Below are 5814 nucleotides of genomic sequence, written 5' to 3' on the forward strand. Positions count from 1 at the left end.
GGTGAGGCATCATATGAGAGTTTAAAATCGTTCATGAAATGCAGACAATACAAAGATAATCAACTAACTTAAATGTGCTGTAGTAGGCCAATGCTGTTTAGGAAGTTAAAAACTTGGTTATGAGGAACAACAGGCTCCTCTCCCAGCAAAAGGGCGGGGTGGAATGGGATCTGTTCTCTAAAAAACCGTGAAAAGTTGGTGCGACGCTCCTCATAATATTTCGGACATTGAATGAGAATGTGCAAGACCGAGAGTGTTTCACCACATTCTTCACAAATTGGAGCATCCTTTGCTCGCAGAAGGAACCCATGTATGAGGTGGGCGTGACCAATTCTCAGGCGACAGAGAACAACTTCATAAAAACGCTCGTTATGTCGGCAACTCGCCCACTCAGAAAGAACAGGTTTCACGCAATGGAGTTTATTATAGACTTCAGTGTCCCATTTCTCCTGCCATTTCTTCTTAATAGACTTTTTCAATGATGACCTGTAATCCAGGTACAGGACGCAGCCCAGGAGAAAATATCCAGTTGGTATCTGGCTGGTCCTAGTTGGTTCCAGCTGGTCCTAGTTGGTTTTAGCTGGTCCCAGTTGGTTTCAGCTGGTCCCAGCTGGAACTTAGCTGGGACCAACTAGCCCTTAGCTGGTACCAGCTAACCCTTAGCTGAGACCAGCTAGCCCTTAGCTGGGACCAACTAGCCCTTAACTGGGACCAGCTAGCCCTTAACTGGGACCAACTAGCCCTTAGCTTGGGCCAGCTGGGACCAACTAGCCCTTAATTGGAACCAGCTGGGACCAACAAGCACTTAGCCGGGACCAGCAAGCACTTAGCTGTCCAGCTGGTTCTTAGCTGGCACATAGTTGGGTTCAGCTGGAGCTGCTGAATATAGGTGTTTTTGCTGAGATTGGCCAACATATGCTTAAAGTACTCTCAATATTACCATTAGCTTGCCCGACCTGGCGGCCGCTCTAATCATGATTGTGTGTACAATTAGTCATTTGATTAACAAAAATATGTTCATTAACAATTTATTCAGTAGAAATAAATGCATATGGGTCTAATTAGATACCTGTTTGGCATATACGAAAAACCTTAAATCGGTCAACTTTAAGAGACGGGGGCACATATGAAGCGTAGTGTTGCTAAAAAAAGTTCTCACTTTGGATGCAGGCGCAAGGCTGGCAGAAAGAAAATGTGGACGAGAACCGAAAAATCCAGCCGTACGAGACGCATTCCCAGGAGACGGTACACGCGCTGCCTACCTTTCTAAATTCGACTGATTTAGTGGTTTTCAACGATTCCCATGAAGTTTCTAGTTGAAACATAAATGTTTATTTTTACTAATTAAAAGGTTAGTTAACATACATTTGTAAAATTAGGTGCTTAATTGCAGTCTTGATGCTATATATGGCTGAAAAGTCGGACAGGCAAATGGCAATATTGAGTGCTCTAAACGCAATATTGAATGCTCTAAAGTTCCTTTTTTTTTAATATTTTGGCCGCCGTAGTAAAAACACGTGGCATATGAGCTGGAGTTCAGGTGGGACGAGCTGGGGTACAGCAAGTGTTTAGAATTTGTGCCACGTGAGCATGAGCTGGCAAATTTGATTGGGCCAGAGTTGGCAGCAGTTGAAGCAGTTAGCTAGCAAAGCTAAGAATTTGATACAGACACCAACTGGCCTTTTTCTGGTTCTTGATGACGAGAAGCAACTTCTATTTATTTTGCAAGTAGGATCGAGCTACAGAGACTGCTCTTTTGTGCAACACAGGAAGAGGGACCCAGCTTACTCACTTCTAAAAAGAGCCTTAAAGGCTAAAGACACAAAGTAGCTATTCGCCCAAGTGTGCATGTATACACTGGGCACAACACCAGGCGCTATTTCAACAAGTAGATTACTGGCAGCATGTCCAGGAGGCACCTGGCGCGCTTTAACAATGTGAGTGCATTTTGGAACAGGTGTTGTTACAAATCTAGGTGACACGGCAAAAATCTTGGCCTGTCCATTTATGTCCTGAAAAGACAGCAAGTGCTTAATTTTTATGTACACTTTGGATGGTAAGATTGCAGCTGTGCAGTCAGTTTTGTTCCGTCTTCCATACTGCTCACTATGGAACACAAACTGGGACACTGCAACCCTATCATGCTCCATAACTTGACCGCTTATAATATGTCCAATCTGGCTCTGGGCCAACTCCAAAAGTGGTAGTTGCACTTGCCGTGGCTTGCCAAGTGGTGCGACAGTCCCTCGATTTGAGACGCTGCCTCCACTTAAAAATGACTATGCCTCAGGACAAGCTAAGGCTTTTAGGCCAGGAAACAAACTTCTCATCATAAGGCGCTCCACGATTTGCAATGGCACACCCTTGGCCGATGTAACAAGCTCCTTCACCTGGCCAATACTTGATTCAAAGGCAAAACAAGAATGTGCCCACAGTGGGCCTTGGTGCAGCACACCTTTGGACAGGTGTAGCATCTGGTGGATGTTGAATGTCATCTGCTTCTCACCATAAAGCACCTGGACATCAACAACAAACTTCACGAGACAATTGATGCTCTCTGTGACATCATCCTTGGTGACATTGTCTTGCAGCAAAAGATAAATACCTTTTACTAGTAAGGCAAAGTGACACAAAAACTTTGAATGCAGTATGCCATCCAAGCATGATAAAGAAAAGTACAGCAGCGACTGCTGCCATTCGTTCGCTTTCCAGTACTTCCGTACGGAAAGCGACCGTTGCAGTCTGTGGAAGCATGATGGCGGTTTCATACTAAGCAGCCTCTGATCAAGTGCATCAAAACGTGCTGGACAGCCAATGTATAAATCCTCTCCCACGCTGGTCAGCCACAGCTCTGTGAGCTGCCGCGTTGTGCCGAGCAAAACACAATGCATATAGTCTGGTTAAATCCCCAGATTACGTCAAATCTAGGGTGATTCATGAGGGGTGTTGGACCCTTTACGCCTTTGATGGGCTTGTCGCTGGCAGCCGCTCTCTTCATCAGTGCCAGGGTCCGGTCCGAGTCCCTGTCCTCCACCACTTCATCAACAGTGTACTTGACAGTTCCTGTTTGGAAAACAAAAGGTATTAAATGTTAAGCAAGTAAGCCACATGAATCAAATTTTCACTTACAGATAATTTACAACCAGGCGAAATGAATGCCGCAAAGGAAGACTGGTATTTGGTAATAGGCAAATCAAACCTAAAACGCGAAACCAGTGTTATAGCAGTAATTGTAGTGTTTCGGGCTCTTGAATATAGTAGGGTTTTTGGCATGCTTGTTTATTAATTAGGTGCACATTAATGCAAACAGACCACACAAACCACTGCATACTGCACCATGCTGCCGCCTGTTGTGCAATAACTGACAACATTTATGTCTGGCAGAATAGCTTCAAGCTCATTTAGTGAGCACTTAGACAGCACAAATAGTATACATAGCTCAAAAATGGCAATAAAGAACCACTTTGATTTCTTTTCTTGCCAAATGCTTTGTTAGAAGAAGTTCCCCACCATTGATGACAGTTCCAGGGTGCAGGCACCATCCACAGCCGTAGTGCCCATTGTACTGCAACATATTTTGCACAATTGCCCTGGCAGGGGCATCAGCGCAGCAGCTGAAGCAATGGATCTGCAGGAAAAGAATGCAGTTGCTTAAAAAATGCACCACAGAGCCGCTATAATCTATATTATATTGTAGTGCTTGCCGGCGATCTACCATGTCACCCCATGTCTGAGTGGCTTGCGGCACGGATCGCGCGATGCCAAAATACATTGCTTTCATTGTAGAGTGCTCGCTGTAGCTCGGAAACTCCAAGCTCTTTGAAAACTGGATTTTTCTTCGCTTCATTTACAGAACCACAGGTATTTAAATAAAATAAATAAAAACTATATTTCTATTAACAAAATGAGTAAAGATAATCAATAACAAAAAGTCATGTTGCATTCATCGTAGCATTGTGAGCTAAGAAATTAGCTCTCTTAAGGCCAGTTCACACATCTGCGCTTCATTTGCTTACAACAAAACGTGACTGCAGGTTGCCATTGCGACCCTTGCAATGAGCCAATGGGGAGGCAACATGTTGCACAACATAGCGCATTCGATGCAAATGTGTTAACTGGCCGCGACCCTGTACTTTCCGGCCGTCTCCCATGCTGAAAGTGATACCCTTCTTTTCTTTCCTTCCCCTTGTGACTACTGCTGAGCATAACCAATATCAATTGGACCCAGCAACTGAGCCACGAGCCCCTGCGGTCACCGCCATACCACTCACGATTTAACATTTTATATTTAATCTATTTACAGTGCCCTTGTTTTTACGTATGGGTACAGTTTTTCTCTGAGTATGTCTAATCTGCCATCTGCACGTTGCGACCGAACCTGGTTAAAGATCCCCCGCTCAAGAGACCAAAAATTATGTGAATTCTTGCCGTGAGTAAAAGCCGGCCAACAAAGCTTGGTACAAGGTAACGTCGAAAGTTAAGTTGGTATTCGTTGATCGTAATATATAAACAGCGCAAAACACATGAACAGAGAAGAAACACGCTTGGTACAAAGGCCCTTATACACATAGCTTGCACTGACATACTTCGGTCCTTTCTGGTGGTAGAGCGCACCCTTTACTGTACTAATTGTAGAAACGGGGAAACGAGCATTGCGAGCAAGCAAAAATGAGTGAGCGCAGCTTCCAATGCGTTAATGGCAGGCTTCTACCACCAGCAAGGACGACGGCTTTGATATCACATGCAAGCCCTGTATGCTATATGCACATACCTTTGAACAAACAGTTCTTGTGCCTGCCTCCCAGGTAATTCCCTCACAAGATAAGTCTTCCATTTGATCAACGAAGGCCGTCAACAGTAGTGGCATGTCGGGATGGGTCTGTCCATACCACAGCATGGTGACGAGGACATTCTTGTGCCGGAGGTGTGGCGGAAGTTCGTTGATCATCACTTGCATATCGAGTATTTGGAGGAATTGAAAAGTGGACTTCCATCAGAATTGATGGTCAGCGTTAAATCGTGCAAATCCATCTTTTCCTGGACGGCTTTGTACGCGTCACCGTCGGAAATATCCGACATCCCATCACTGCCACTGTCGTGGTGAGCATCTATTTCTTGCAGGCGCTTAGTTAGAGCACTAGAAATTTCTTCTCTCGAAAGTAACTCTGTTATCTGTTTCCGGATCGGCATGCTCAAAAAAAAGTGGCCGTCAATCAACATCTGCCGACCATCACAGAGTTTGCCGCAGCTGGGGCAGGGGGCCTGAACTGCGTTGCGGTCAGCAAGGCGACCCGATGTGGAGGCGACTAGTCTTTTGCAGTCGTTGCAGTAAAAATGAAACTTGGCAGTCTCAACAGTGATACCGGCGTTCTTTTTAAACAAGTGCTTTGTTGCCGGCACGTCGCATCTTTTCAGAACGTAGGACATCATTTTTTGTAGAGTTTCGACCGCCTTCCACGGGAGTCCGAACTCTATGATGAAGCCCACGGATAGCGCTAACAGGTCATTGGCGGTTAGCTCGGCCTCCTCTTGCGGTTCTTGCCGAGTTCCTGGACAGCCGCCGGGTTGTGGTGTTGGCGGCGGTGGTGTGGCGCGGGTAGCACTAGGACTTGACGCAAGCGAGTCATCGCTTTCGGCGGGTGCAGAGTCGTCGTCGCTTTCGGCAGGCACAGAGTGGTCGCCGCTTCCGGCAGGCACAGAGTGGTCGTCGCTTTCAGCAGACGAGCCGCCATCCCTTTCGGCAGGCAATGAGTCGTCGCTCTCGGCAGGCACCGGGTCATTCCTTCCGGCAGGCGTGCACTCATCGGTCTCGTC

The 5814-nt window shown here is 46.1% G+C and overlaps 1 pseudogene; it reads right to left on the reverse strand.

Moving 5' to 3' along the window:
- Positions 1–1734: 1734 nt before the first annotated feature.
- On the reverse strand, positions 1735–3574 carry LOC120848290 (annotated as a pseudogene).
- Positions 3575–5814: the final 2240 nt, after the last annotated feature.

This window comes from Ixodes scapularis, unplaced genomic scaffold (genome assembly GCF_016920785.2).
Source record: "Ixodes scapularis isolate PalLabHiFi unplaced genomic scaffold, ASM1692078v2 PGA_scaffold4__175_contigs__length_147842914, whole genome shotgun sequence".
Lineage (NCBI taxonomy): Eukaryota > Metazoa > Arthropoda > Arachnida > Ixodida > Ixodidae > Ixodes > Ixodes scapularis.